This window comes from Phalacrocorax carbo, chromosome 3 (assembly GCF_963921805.1).
Source record: "Phalacrocorax carbo chromosome 3, bPhaCar2.1, whole genome shotgun sequence".
Classification (NCBI taxonomy): Eukaryota; Metazoa; Chordata; class Aves; order Suliformes; family Phalacrocoracidae; genus Phalacrocorax; species Phalacrocorax carbo.
The window spans coordinates 87,553,799-87,568,853 of record NC_087515.1 but is presented as its reverse complement, the minus strand read 5'-3'; the positions used below and the strand labels follow the sequence as shown (position 1 = coordinate 87,568,853).

The 15,055-nt window shown below is 41.2% G+C and overlaps 1 long non-coding RNA gene across 1 annotated transcript; it reads left to right on the top strand.

Moving 5' to 3' along the window:
* Nucleotides 1–3,021: 3,021 nt before the first annotated feature.
* LOC135312879 (uncharacterized) lies at nucleotides 3,022–5,059 on the top strand. Its single transcript, XR_010372497.1, has 3 exons — nucleotides 3,022–3,408; nucleotides 3,910–4,106; nucleotides 4,202–5,059. It is a non-coding gene; the product is annotated as an uncharacterized LOC135312879 (long non-coding RNA).
* The last annotated feature ends 9,996 nt before the right edge of the window (nucleotides 5,060–15,055 follow it).

The window sequence follows — 15,055 nt, the reverse complement described above, 5'->3', positions numbered from 1 at the left end:
GATGTGAGCATGAAGCCCACTTTATTTAATTTTACTGCATAACAAATTTATAAATGGAGTCTAACTTATCAGTCTATGGAAAATGTTCAGATCTGGGTTTCATATTCCTGTTTAGTAGTAACTGGAGGTACACAAAATGTATGATGGCACTCCTTGCAATGATGGCAGTTGTTTGCAGAGACACAATGGGAGTTAAAGATTATCCATAGTTGCTTCATGGCAAAAAAAAGGCTTGCTTTGGAGCCTGCAGGACATCCTTCAGGCATTAGGTGTGTGTGCCTGAAAGCTTGGCTCTTTTTTTCTGTCTATTTCAGTCTAATAAAAGATGTTAGATCTCCTTGAATCTTTTACTCTCTTTTGTCCTTAGATCATAATTACAAAAAATTACTTTCCACAGAGGCGAAAATGAAGGACTTTAAAATGCCTTAAAAAAGAAAAATGAATTCAGGAAGGGCTATTTTTAATGTTAGACGCAGATTTTTTTTCCACTAGAGATAATTAATCTGTAACTTTTCCTACAAAATAAATGTCCAAAATTAAACCCCCTCCCACCAAAAATAGGAAGCTTGTAACAGAGGGAAAAAGTCACAAGACTAAATGATTGGTGCTTCACATTAAATGCCTTTTTCATAAAACAGCAAGCAGCACATCTACTTCATGGCAGTCGTTACTACATCAAAGTACTCTAAGCAGAATACAATTATATTGAAAAAAAGAAATATACTTTTTCTTCTTATGAAAAGAAAGTTGTGAAAAGGAGAAAAAAAAAAAAAAAAGAGTCTCCCGCGAAGACAGATCCTGATGAGATGTGTGATCTTTTTTGTTCTGGAGAGGAGAGGGGAGAAAGAGAATAGAAGAGAGGAAACAGAAAAAGCAGCCCCAGGATAACAAGCTTTGTGTGAAGCAGAAAATCATACCCTTTGAGGGTCATTTTCTTTGAGTTGCTGCCTCAGGGAGATAGGAGGCAGAGATTAAACACCGGGGGGAAAGCCCACATTTGCTTGCGAGGCACCACTCTGCCCTGAAATGCTCTGGAAGCAGAGTCTCCTCGGCCTTCCTGGGGACGTGCAGGGCCCAGCAGACGGTTCGCATCCAGTCGTCCCCTTTCCCTGGCAGCCGCCGGCCGCGGGCGGGAGGGAGCGCGGCGGCGGAGGCCGCTGGCAGGCGGCGCTGGGCGGCCGCGCCGTGCCGCCGCCCCGGCCCGCCGGCAGTGCCGCCGCGGGGAAGGGCGCTGGTCCTTCCCGCCGGCCTCACACCCCCAGCCGCGGGCGGGAGCGCGGCCTGGCCCCCCGCCCGCGCCCCCGCCCCGGGAGCGGGATTTCCGAGGGGAGCGGAGTTATTTCCCCACTAGGTGGAGCCTGAGCCCCGCGGTCCCGCACCGGCGCTCGGTGCCTCCGCGTCCGTGGCGGGGGGGGGGGGGGGTTTGGTCTGGCGCGGTCCAAGCAGAAGGCAGCTAGGCAGAAATCGGAAGGCATTTGAAGGACGTGCTGTAGGAAGGTCATAAGAAGTTTATTTTGAATTGCCTTTTTTTTTTTTTTTTTTTTTAAATTTTACAGCGATCCCTGTTTATTATGCATTAAGCTAGACAATAAGACCACCACGTCCATCAGTATGCTCCCGAATGCAGCTCATACCAGTATATTGTTTTTTAAATCAGGTTACACTTAAATTACTGCTAGTTCCTAAAACAAAAACCACAAACCCCCAAAAAACCCAAATAAAAAATGCGGAGGCAATGACATTAGTTCAACTGCTGGACGCAAGGGACACTGTTTCAAAGCGTGCATACAAGAATTGAACAAAAATGTTGCACATCCCCCCCCTCCAGGTTAAACTGCCCCTATGTTGTATAAATAGAACTGTATATCCTCGATGTGGATTGGGGGAAAAAAAAAAAAGAAGAAAAATAAAAATGTAGATGAAAGGCAACTGCATGGGCCTGCAGATGCAGGTTTAAATAGTCAGGCTGCAGCTCGTACTTATGCCGAAGCTGGTAGGTCAGACCAAGCCCTTTGGCTGACTCTGAATGGGTTAGCTGGCAGTTGCTGAAAACCCTGCCCAACAGTTTCATTTCCATGGCCTTTCTGGAAGAGGCACTTTCTTTGCTTAGCACAAGAGTTCTTCTCCCCAGCAGGTTCTGAGTCAGGAGTGGCAAGACCGGCTGGACAATGATGATTGTGTAGCATAGTAGCCTTTTAGGTTTCAACCTTTTCTTCTCCATAGGGTCAAAGATAAATGCTTTGAAAAGCCTGACCCCTGTCTCTAGAAATAACTGAAGTGTCCAGCCTGGATCAAAGAAACCTTTCCATCAAAAACATTGTCAAAACTGAGATTTTTTTAAAAGCTTTTGGCTCTGATGAAAGCGGAATGATGAAATTGGTGTGTATTTGATGGGAAGTGTTCCAGCCAGCTCTAATAAGGAGTACTACTCAGTATTTTAATGACAACCTTCAATAGCAAAACTCTATTTTGGCTCCTTTATGTTCCTACCACTGTACTACCTGGGCAATCTCCCAGTCTTTAATGTATTTTTTCCTCACAGTATACCTGGAAAATGCTATTGTCCCCACTTTACAGATGAGAAATGGAAGCACAGGAAGGTGAGGAAACTTACTAAAGATCGTACAGTAAAGTTTGCAATGGACAAAAAACCAATTCCCCTTGTCCAAAATTGTAAGCTAGTGTCGTGAATTGGTGTACCTAGTGCTATTTTTCTCTTATATGACCCTGATCTGCTCTGTCCAAAACTCAAGAGTATGCATAACCTGACAGGTCATTTGTCTTATACATAAGAAATGTAAAAGGCAGACCATTTGTAGCTGAGATATGTGGGATATTCTGTCAGTTGTTGGGCTGTCCTGAAAGAGTTGCTATTTATTTACAAAAAACAGTAAGAAAACCCCTCCTTTTATCTTTGTGTTTCTTTCTTCCTGCTCCCTAATTCCACCCCATATTTTTGGGGCTTTGCATACTGCAGATGCTATGTGTAAACTCCCACTTCCATTTTCTGTGAAGCTTTTAGCAGGTGGGAAAGTCTCTCCATAAAGGATGAAAATGACAGAGACAGCCAGACAACATTTGGTTCACTGGAGAAAAATATCACAGTTTCTTTCAGGAAGCAGGGGAAACAGCAGAAACTAAACCTAACTAGAAAAGAAGATCATATTTGCTTATGTTGTTTGAAATCCATGAATGCTTGATTTAATACCCTTGCCTGAGATGGCAGACCAGCAGCCTTTTATAAGTGAGGGCGCTGATATTTTCCGCTAGTCCTCAGTTTAAAAACAGTGACAGGATTTCAAAGGGAGAAAGATAAATACAATTTTCTGGTGAGAAACACAGTCCATTATTCAGAAGACATTGAGGATGCAGGAAAAGAGCTGCAACAGGCCAAGCGTGAATTGTCAGGTATGATTTTATTCTTGAAATAAAATGTAAAAATGATGGTGTGATGTTATGTGTGTTCCCATGTTCTTTGTTTATATGAACTCCTCTGTAATTTTGTAAGTAGAATTAATGACATTTTCCACTTTCTTGTTTGTTCTCTGGCCTGCAGATGACACAAAATGATCAGTGTATGGTTTTGTGGTTTGCTTTTGCTTTCTGTCGTACCTTGTGCTTGAGTATACATGACTAGATATCATTATTTGCATTGGTCCCTTCCAGCCTGAGAGTTTTCCCATGACCCTGTGATGATCTGGTGATCTTAGGGTCATAAGGGAAGAAAATTTCTTTGAGGACTTGCATCCCCTTGCTTCTTCTCCAGCGCCCAAAGAGCTGCTGGTTTTGTGCAGGCATGGGGAGTGCTGGGAGATCATGTTTTTTGGTACTGATGTAAAGAAGGTATACATTGGAGTTGTCCATATATTGTTGGAAACCTAGTTCATTTCTTACCATCTCCTCCCACAGGTTCAGATGAAGTTTGGATAGTTTGGAGGAACATATTCTTCTGTGGGTTTTTGGAAATGGATCTACAACGTCTGCAGTCAATGCCTTGAGCCACAGAACAGTACTTCTTTTTAGCTGCAGGGAGAAACTGTATCTTTTACATTAGTACTATGTTGGAGTGAGGCTATGAGCTTACACAAGCAGGTGATAGTCTGGAGGTATGAAATCATAATTACATGACATACAATCATACCTATGTATGATAGGCAAGTGTTAAATGCAGATGTAATTCCTATATCTACTTTTATTACAGGAAATCTTTGCCTCTTCCTTTTTCTTAAACCCTGGGAGTATTTTATTTTAAGTATCTGATAGCAGTGAGGAAACTGAAACTAATTCATGGCCTAAGAACATCCTTCATCGCTTCTTGCTTCTTGTCAGAAAAACAATTCCCCGCCACTGGAAGCTTGCACCAGGAATTTCCCTGCAGGCCAAGTTTCCACCGCCTTGGAACATCAAAATGCTGAACTTGCAGTCTGTAGAGAGAAGTTTCTTCCCAGAGAATGTGAAAGTCATCTTGAAGTGGTTTTTGCCCTTTTTTTTTTTTTTTTAAATCTGTATGTATAATATAATATGCACCTTTCTCCTTGCTTCTCCTTTATGCTGCAATTGCCTCTAAAAAGGTTTTGATGCACTTCCTTGTTGCGTATACAGCAGCTTCAGTGTGTGTATGGCTCAGCTGGGGGTAACTGTGGCCAAATAATGTTTGTAAATATTCCCGTCAATAAAGCTTACTGCCCTTTGGCATCTTATTTGTGTGTCTGTACGACTCTGGGGAGTGAGATTTTATTCATGAGTATATTTGAAAGCAGGAGTATCAGGAAAACCAAGTGACTTGTTACAGAAATGTTTGCACAAAAATGTTCTCTCAGGATAATCTTTTAAAAGCTCTTTCTATTTTGTTGGTATAATGTTCACTAAATATAGGCTGAGCTTTTGCAAAACATTTCAGAGCAGAAAAATGGGATTCTTCTTTTTTTACAGTGTGCAGGTCACCCAGTTCTGGAACAGAAATTGTCCTGCATGATTCACAGGGGCAGTCACAAATAACGGGTGCTCATTCGCCAGTTTGTGAATAAACCCCAGGCGAAAATGTAGTCATACATTCATTAAACAGTACAAAAAATATCACAGCATAGCTACAGATAATTTACTTCTGAACTTTTCAGATAATTAATTTGTAAAAATTAATTTCATTAGCTTTGGTCTGTGTGCTAACTATCCATCATTAAAACTTCAGTGTTTTGTTTTGTTGTGGATTATTTTTGTAGATTGCCATTAAAATAATCTATAATCCATTGTTTAGCCAAATCAATTATCTGTTATCACTGATCCATTGCCTAACCAGATGACTTCCATTCTCTAAACCATAGCTTATTTAGCTGTGAGTTTCTCTTGAAAAAAATCTGATGGATAAATTGCAAATTGGGGCCATAATCCTTTAATGTAAGTTGTGATAGATTTTCTGTCTGCAGAATGACTTTTTACTGAATTCTTCTATTAGAAATGCTTGTGGCTGTATTTAAGTAGAAGTAGGAAAACTCTTTTCAAATGGCAGTCAAAATTCCAGAGAACTTCTTAACCCTAGACACAGTTAGATCCAAATTTTTCCTTGAAATTATTTTTTTAATTGAATGCTAAGTGGTTTTCAATGAAAAATGTCCGCTTCCGATGAAAGTAAAATATATTAGTGAAATACAAGATGTCCCAAATTGCAGTATTAAATTTATATGTTAAAATTATTTTTTATTGAAAATATGATTTCCAGGTTCCTTAAGAAACATAATATGAAAACTAAGAAAAAGAACTGTTTCTCTGGGAAAGAAAAAGATTTTTTTTTTTTTCTGTTAAGCTTCTTTAAGGAGTATAGAGTTATTTCAACTCCTCATTTTGCAGAGGCTCTTGCTGCTTTTATAGATGCCCCCTCTACAATTGGGAAGTGCTGTGTTCTTCTAGAAAGCTTTTGAAAATGTCTCAGAAAAGATTTCCTGGAAGGTTTGCTACTTGGTACAAAACACTTCAGGACTGCAGTTGTGAAACAAACAAACAAAAATGATGAAACTCTGGTTTCTAGTTTCAAAATGAACTAAATTGACATTTCCCTACCTAACCATTTTGTTACGATGATGCAGTCAGTGCCCCTAAAGTTACATTTCACTGTTTACCTGAAATATCAGGAAGCATGTAAATGTGTGGCAGTGTGAGATTTTCCTCCTGCTTTCTAAACCCCGCCATCCTTTTGTAACTCCATAATTCAAGTTTAGTGTTGCGATAGTGCCAGAATGCAGTGTGACAACTACAAATGGCTCCCTGTCTGTGGCACTTGCTGCTGTATGGGGGAGGTTGGGAAGGACCCCTGACTCAAAAAGACGTTTCATGTCATGTTTTCTGGCAGTCATCAAGGACATGCCTTTCACGGGGAGCTTCTGAGTAATTCCCAGGACCCAAGTCTCACTGCACTTGTAGTGTTTGTGAGAGGGTTTGCTAGGGGATGAAGAAAGAGGAGGGTTTCCACGATGAGAATGCAGGCAAGGAGAAGGCTTTCACATAACTGTCATGGCCTTGGTCTAATGTGACATTTTGCCTTCCCATGGAAGGGCCAGGCAGCTTTGTTAGAGGGACCTTGGGAACCAGCACTTCCCACATTTTTAAGTCCCCTGGGTCTTTATCTGCGGCTGCAGCTCCATCCCTCTCTCCCTCCCAGCCAAAATGCAAGAAGACAGTGTCTCTGGCCCTCTTGAGAGGGAGGGAAAGGGGCGGGAGGAGCATCGATAGCTCCCTGCCAAGTCAGGGAGATGGCCAGGGCTCATGCTCTGGTTCCCAGGCAGGAGGGGAGCGAACCACGTTCTCACACACATCGCTCTTGCAGAGGGGTGGGTGGAGGATTGCTGAGAGGCCAGTCCCTTCCTACAAGCCAAGAGGGTCACGAACCCAACATGACTCTCCTAGAAAAAGAATTATTAAAAAGAAGCTGGGGAAAAGCCTTCCTAGCTTTGAATTTGGCCTGCAGAACAGAAAATAGCATTATTGCTGGATCAGAAGCAAGTATGAAATCCTGGAAAACACTCATAAACATGACATATTTTTATTAAAAGTTTTAGTTTCCAGTAAAGCTTTCATGATCCAGGTCTCCATTACCATATGACAGTGTAAATGTAGTGGAAGCCGTGACCGTCGTTTGAACAGAATAAATCAAGTAGATAAATACTCACTGATATTGTCTAATTAATCAATTTATTTGATGTAATGTGCAATATATTCCTCAGACTTGATGCACATCTCACTCAAAACCAGAGGTGGCTGTGCTGCATAGTATGTCTTCTGGCACAATTTTTCTGCAAAGTTCCAGTGTCATTTCCCAGCTGTGACTGGACAATATTCCACAAAATTTGAGGCACTCGAGAGAGCACAGCAGTATCATGGTACCCATTTTACAGATGGGGAAACTGAGACATAAGCCGGTGAAGGAACTTCTCCTAGGTAGTTTGGAAGGTCAGAGACAGCAACCTGTATAATACTGAAGGTCCCTTAGTTTTATTCTTTGCCTTGTGTTAAAAGACCCTCAGAAAAAACTGCTTGATTAGAAAAGTGCTTAGCACTCAGCTCCTAAGATTAGAATGTTTTTTTGCTGCATGATTTTCTTAAAGTAAAAAGAAGATGATTGATTGAAATTAAGAAGGATTATATATTAACTCAGCTGGGAGACTTATTACATGAGAATGGAGATCTTACAGAGGCTTCTCTATTTATTATGTTAATTTGCATGCCACCTATCCTGTGGGCCCCCTGCTTCTCTCATCCTACTTGGTGAGCTCCATCAGGAAGGTGAGTTGTGAAAATGATGGAGGCAGGGCTCAAACCCGTGTGCTAGGCTGTGCTAGACCTAAACCTGAAATGTTTTCATTCAACAAAGAGAATTTTTTTATTTGGAAGATACCCCTTCTAAAGTAAAGCAAAGGGAGGCAGTGGTGAGGTGGGAAAGCTGATCAGCTCTAACATGAATCAGCTTACATGGGTAGGTAAAATATTGGTGATTTCAGTGTCCCCACACCCACAGGAACAAATGGTTAGCAATTCTTGCAGAAGGAAAGAAAACTGAAACAAATTGCTGCAATAATGTCTTGGATTATGAGTGAGTTTGCACCATAGTCCTGTGGAATGCCTAGTTGCCTGGTCTGTCTGTCAAGTGTCCGTCTTTCATTTAGGCTCTTTGTTATAATGTCAAAATGCCTCTTGTGTAGATAGGCTGAGTGGGAGAGATTACTAGCATGGGCACAACACTGCACTGGATAACAACAGTTTTCATCGCCAGCTAGGATGTCTGCATGGGAAAGGGCTAGACTGTGCCAGCTGAACGCCATGACCACAGCATCAGGTGTCTCTGCATTGCGCTGTTGCATGGTGGAGATGCATGATGGATATGAGGTCAACAAGCACCAGTGAAATTCCTTAAATCATGCTGATTCCTGGAAAGACAATGACAAAACTCCTATTGACTTCAAGAGAAACAAATTCAGACCATAGGTCAGGTTCACAGAGAGTCCTGTGACAGAGCTGGAACAGAAACTCTCAGATTTCTGTTATTACTTTAATTAAAAAAAAAAAATCTTTCTTCCTTTTATGAACTGAAGCTCCTCCCCTTCCAACACTTTTTTGTTTTTTTTCCCCTGAAGTACCTGGGACAGTTTATTTATGGTCCAATTTACCTGAGTAGTTTGAATACTTGCCCATTTCCCAGGAAAATTTTCTACCTTCAAGTGATCCACATTATAAACTGCAGCTATAACAAGGACCTTCTAGGGAAAGAGGGAAGGTAGGAGGGGATGAGGTTGTTCATTTCTGTAGAGCAACTGAGTGAAACCATAGTTTTTATTGCACTTCATTTTCATCCCTTCCCTTTCTATGGCCTCTGCCTCCTTACTTCTATAAACTGGACCATTATTGTCCTAAACCTTTAAACTGTCCTTTTAACTGGAGCTGCTTTTCTCTCCAGCCTGCACAGGATTCTCATTGAATCCAGTTTGTAAACATTCCTGGGGCACTCTGAGGACAAGTGACTATATGTTTGGAAATACATTATAAAATATTTTATTTCCTATAGCTTAATGGAAACTTAGGATGGTGTCCTAAGAAGAATTTATTTGACAGAGTTTTTTTGCCACAGAGAGCAATGTGTTGAGCATCAGCCTAGAGTGTACTCTGGATTGCACGAGGCTTTATTTGCTAAGCACTGCAGAATATAAGAACAGGATGGGGTGGATGTGAAACAAATGCATTCTTCACATGAGCATAATGGACATGTCTGCTGCTGTGAAACTGTGATTTGATGTGACTGTGCTTTTACAGGGCAGTTCTGACAGTGCGCTGACTAAGGACCAGCTAGAGCAGGCATTGGTGTCAGCCAGGGCTGTAGCTGTTTAGCTCAGAAAGCATGAGGATCCCATTTCAGGAGTGATTCTGGAACCTGCAGGCAATGTTCCATCCCATGAAAGGTTGCAGGGGGAAGACGAAATCATGAGGCTCCAAAGACAATAACGTCTTGTTTTCTGCAGTGAGTCACCATCCTTTTTGCGTGTTGCAGATTTTTTTACAGATGGCAATAAACTTACATTCTGGCACGTTTAAAGCATCCAAACTGCATCATGGTTGCTTAGGCATTGTATTTGGATCATGTCAGGAATTTTCATATTAAATGGCTTGTCACTAGAAAAATGCTGATACCTTGATGCAAAGTGTTTTGTGAAAGAATATGAATGCTGTGAACAACTGCCAAGGCACAGAAAGCCTTTAATAGAAATTCACCTGCTGAGCAGGTTCCTTGTTACTTGATCTGCTGCACTGCTAAGAGAAGATCCATAAAGAGAACTCTTAACTTGAACGCTTATTCTTACTGCTTTGAGATACTCTTGCTGGAAGATAGAATTGGTCCAAAAGGCTAACTGTAACCTTGTAACCGAAGGGTTAGAGAAACAAGTATATTTTTTAACCTAATATTTTAACATCTGACAATGGATAACAGTTTAATATACATTGGCATAAACAGCTTTCAGTAACATATAAAATGGACTAGTGAAAAATGGCATCTGTGAAGTATTAAGTAGAAGTATTGCTAAATTAAACTCTAATATTTACCTATATGCATCTAATGGTATGACATCAGTGAAGATTTGTTGAACTTCCTGGCCCTAAGTGATTTCTGAACACTTTGTTACTATGTTTGTCCAAGTTTATTGCTCTTCTGCCTTTCTCCACGTGAATATTTCCTTGTTTGATAACAATCTTGGGATGCCTAAGATTGTGACCGCTCTCTCCCGCAAGGACATTCAGTTTTCACGTGCTTCTGGGTGAGAACCCAAGCTACTTTATTTGCTCTTCAAAGACCCTAAATATCCTGAACCTGAGCATTTGGACTGCTGCTCACAGCTGAAATTGCTGTATTTTATATATACAGGGCTTAACCTATAAGGCTGTGCCCTGACTTGCACCTATTGGACTGTATTGAGCAACTGCTTTTAAACTTGGAATCACACAACAATTAATTTGCCATTTCTTAAAAAACCTTTTTGTTCCAGTGTTTTCAAGACTCTGTGTGTCTTTTTTTTGTTTTTCTACCTGAAACTCATGCCTGCTGCTTGTTAAGTATATGTGCTTGAGCTGTCACAGAAAGTCAAACTTAGAGAGCCCTGGCTGCTCTGGAAAAAACAGTAATTCAACTAGGGACATGAAGAGTTCTCCCCTGAAACATGAGAGCTCAGATGTCTCCTGTTATCAGCTTATCAAGCTCAGAGGAATCTATTGTCTTCACTAATTCATCCAGGTTTGTATTGCAGTAGGTGTACTTTCAGTAACAAAGTTAACCCCTTCTGAAGGTTTTCCTGCTCATTTCTAATAAACCTGTATAGAAAGAAGCATTAAAATTTATATTTTCCATGTTTTTCTTTAATCAAAATTTTACAAGGGACACTTATCAGTGGTCATAACAGTTTATGATGATACATTTCCTTTTATTGTGGAAACATTTACATTATGTTGGGGCTTTATAACGTACTTGAAAAAAAGGTACGTTGTAATAGTGAGCCACAGGAAAGTGGTGCAACCTCTGAGAGAGCTTGTCTAGAGAAATCCAAGCAGATCTCAGTAGGGGCTGTAGTGGTGCTTTCTATACCTTGCCTCTTCCTCTCTCAGTCTGTTCCTGTTCCCCCTCCCTCACACCTGCCTGGCAATTGTCTGACAGTACAGCATTTTGGTTCAGACAACTAAATGGGTAGAAAACTGTTCGCAATCTTGGCAGGTAGACTTTCGTGGCTTTAGTGCCCATTGGGTGTCTCAGTGAGAGCCAGAGCAGGCACAAGGGGCAGGGCAGGAATGTGTGGCAGAAGGAGGGAAAAGGCAGGAAAGGTTTACCATGGTTTATCTACAGAGGCTTGGGACAATTGGCCTAGCTTGTGGTCTGCTCTTAATGACCTCTTTCCTGTGGTCCACTTGGCACTGCACTACCAGTCAGATTTGGGGCAGCCAGGCCTCCAGCTACCAGGTTTCCCAGGAGACTCCATGATCCATTTGCCATCCACTGAGGTTTGAGGTCCATACACTGCTTAGCCAACAAACTCAGGTAATTCCCTATCACACCAAGAAAAGATGACAGTGGTGCTCGGCACCAGTTGAACTCACTCATCAACCCCCACACACTCTGCTGGCTCTTGAGCAGTATCTGGGAAAGAGAGCTATCAAGAAGGGCCTGCAGGACCCCTCCTTTAGCACCAAGTTTTATTTCAGCCCCCAACTATGTCTATACTAGCTAACTAAACAGGACTGTTGTGCAGACCCAAACACTACTACAGTTTTCCAAACTGTTGAATTTCTTGCATGTTCTTGGCAGTTTTGTCCTGGGCCAACTGGTATCTCCCAGAAAATGCCTGGTTACGTTTCAGGGTCAGCAGAGGGTAAGCACCAGCTACATACTGCCATTTGCAGCGTGTGACAAGGATGAGCCCGCTCTGTTCCTGAGGGTGACAAACACGAGCTGCACCATGCCAGTCGTTCTCATGGCTAGAGCAAGGGGTGTGGCCAGTTTTAATCACAGGTCAGCTCTTCTTTCCTGGGGAGCAGAAAGCGATGAGCCTGTGAAGATGCCCTGGCTGGCACAGATGAAGTGAGCTCATGGCTCCTGGGAAGCGCCAGAGCTCTTGCACATGCGCAGGTCGATGTCCCTGTTGGTGTCCATTGCTGCTGGATCTGTGGCAGGAAAGGAGTTACAGCACACAGCCCTCCTCTGCCTCTTTGATGAGTGATATGGCTTATTAATAGCACTTTCTCCTTCCATAATTTAAAATGGCTTTTCTTTTGTTCCTCTTTTGTATGTTTAATATAAAGTCAAAAGATTTTTCATGATGATTGACACATGACTAAGCAGTTTAGATCTCTGTATTAGAAATCCCCAGTCTTCTTCAATTGCTTAATACTACAACAAAATCACAAGAAGCCTATTTATGCCATTAAAATCAATACAATCGATCTTGGGAGGCTGCTTAAATATAAGTACTGAGAAGCATGATTATTTATAGGTAAATCTTATTTTAAAAAAATAAAATACTGTGTAGTGGTTTTGCACGTCCTTCCAATTTTTGTATATTTGCTAGGCAGTGTTGATTGAAAAACAGAAAGACTGTTTTTGCATATTTTTCCAAAGAAATTTCCTTCAGGTGTTTCTGGTAGAAAATTTAATGGAATTGATTTTTTTTCCCAGCTCCAACATATACTTGCTGTTACAATTCTGACTTGCAATTCAATATACATTACTCCAAGTTATTTTCCATTTCTTTGCTACAAAATACCTTTAGAGGCAAAATTATTATTTTTAATTGGTTAATTTATTCCTCTTTCTTAGATGGCATTGATTAATGAACTTCATTAAAAAAAATAATTAAGCAATAGAATCCCTGCTTCCTGCCTCTTTCTCCCTTTTGTTGTTTTTAAGTCAGCTAGTGGAAGAAAATTTAACGAAGCACCTTGAGGACTCACGCCTCAGTAGTACTTACTTTCTTTATGTTTGATTGCACAGTATCAGGTGAGAAAGGCTATAGAGCATGTACACAAACAGAACTGTGAAAGGTCTGTAACGTTTATGGCAGAAAGAGAACAAAGAAGCTGTGCTTGTTCTATAGGAATGCAGTCCAGACTCTGTCACCTGTTCTCTGGCTGAATATGCAAATGCATTTTACTATCTGAGAATTCCCTTTTTCTTTTTATTGGTATTACTTATGAAGTGAAGTACGCAGAGTGGCTAAAATCACCCGAATGATCTAAAGGTGTTCAAGGCCAAGTCCTGCACTGCACTGTGCAGTCAATTATTCATGGCTTCCTATAAAAATTATTTCCAACCATCAGATCCTCTGACTAAGGTAATAGGGATGTGCCTTGAAATTCTCTTGTTATATTGACAAGGAAAATAGTAATTTACATTTTGACAGATTTGATTGAAAATTGCCCACATCAGAATTCTAGGGCTCCTGTTGCCCTGCAAGACCTGGATAAGGTAACATATATATATGATTCATGAGCATATATTGATTGGGATGCCTGCTTGTTACTGAGCAAGCTGGATATTTACCTTTAAAAATTCTGATTTATGGATTGCATTCAGGTCTCTGCTCAGGTGAGTGAAGCAAAGCCTGTGCCACATATGCAAGGCATTTCTTGTGCAATAGCCCCGTAGCTGTTACAACAACAGCATAGCATATTTACTTGGGTTAATATATGTTTTGCCTAATCTCACATAATCCAATTGCCTTCACAAGCCCTGCAAACTTCTCCAATCTAGAGCATGGAGTTTTGAGCACTCTGCCTCACCACTCATATAGATATCGTATCCTGGAAACATATTCACTATGACCTTAAAGACTTTGGGAGACAAACATAGTAGATGATGTCCGTGTGCTAACTGACCATACAGGCTTTTTCTAGGTTTTTCCTACGATGGGGCTAGCCATGTGCCCCTGAAGGTATCCAGAAGCATCCTTTTCTTGATAGAGCTAAGGCATTCCATGTGTTCACATCCAGGGAGACTCTGCCTACAAGACATTCTTCAGCATCTTGATGCTCACAGGGAGGAGATCTCAAAAAAACAGCTAACGTCTCTACTTTGATTTAAAAGCATAAAGGAATTACTGTGTCTCTTTTTTTAATGAACAGATAGCTAAGCCACTGTTAGAGATGCCAGTTCAGGTTTAATTCCATCCCATTCCTTAAACACGCAAACCTACACCTCAAAATACCTGTCTAGAATAAGTCTGAAGGAAGTAATGTTGTTGGCACTCAGCATCTCTCCCACTGAAATGACGCAGAAAACAGTTTAAGGCTCAATTTAGAGGAAGCATATGTGTTAAGGCACCCACCTAAAATAAGCAAGACCTGGAATCTACTCCCTGTATTAAGCACTGCCTGTAGCAGTGTTTGGATAAATGATATACAGTGCTATGTGTGGCAGCTGGACCCCTCTGAAAGAGAGAAAAGGACTGACTGCCCAGTTTTCCATACAAGCGGCCCAGAAAGCAGGGTTACATTTTGACACACTTCCTTGTTTGTCCACAGACTGTGTAGTCTCTTCTATTTTTTTCCTCCTTTGCCAGCTGCCATAGATTTAAGCAACATGTAGTCACTGCAGTAAGATTCACAAAGAAAGGCTGGTGTGAGAGATGTCTGGAAAGGACACAGATGTGTAAGCACTTGCTTGTGCTTCAGCCTGTGAAAGGCAGTAAGGGTAGTGGCTGCTGTTCTGTGGTGGCTCCTGGGAAAGGCATTGCACATAGACATTCAGGTAAGGAATCAAGCAGATTACTGGTTGATTCAGGATGCCATTTTAGCTTGATTGTAAAGGATTAGGCAAAATCCTTTTTTTTTTTTTTTTTCCTGCCAGATGAATAGAACAGATTGATAAAGCCACAGGTTCTCTGTTTAGAGAAAGGTGCTGCAGCTGTGTATTAGAGGCTGACTTGGAGAAAAAGTTGGGTACAATCTAGGCAGTTCTGGCAGCTAAATCCTCACATATTATAGCAAGTTTTTCTTGTGCCCATGGAGGCAAATATATGAAAAATTACCTGTGAGGATG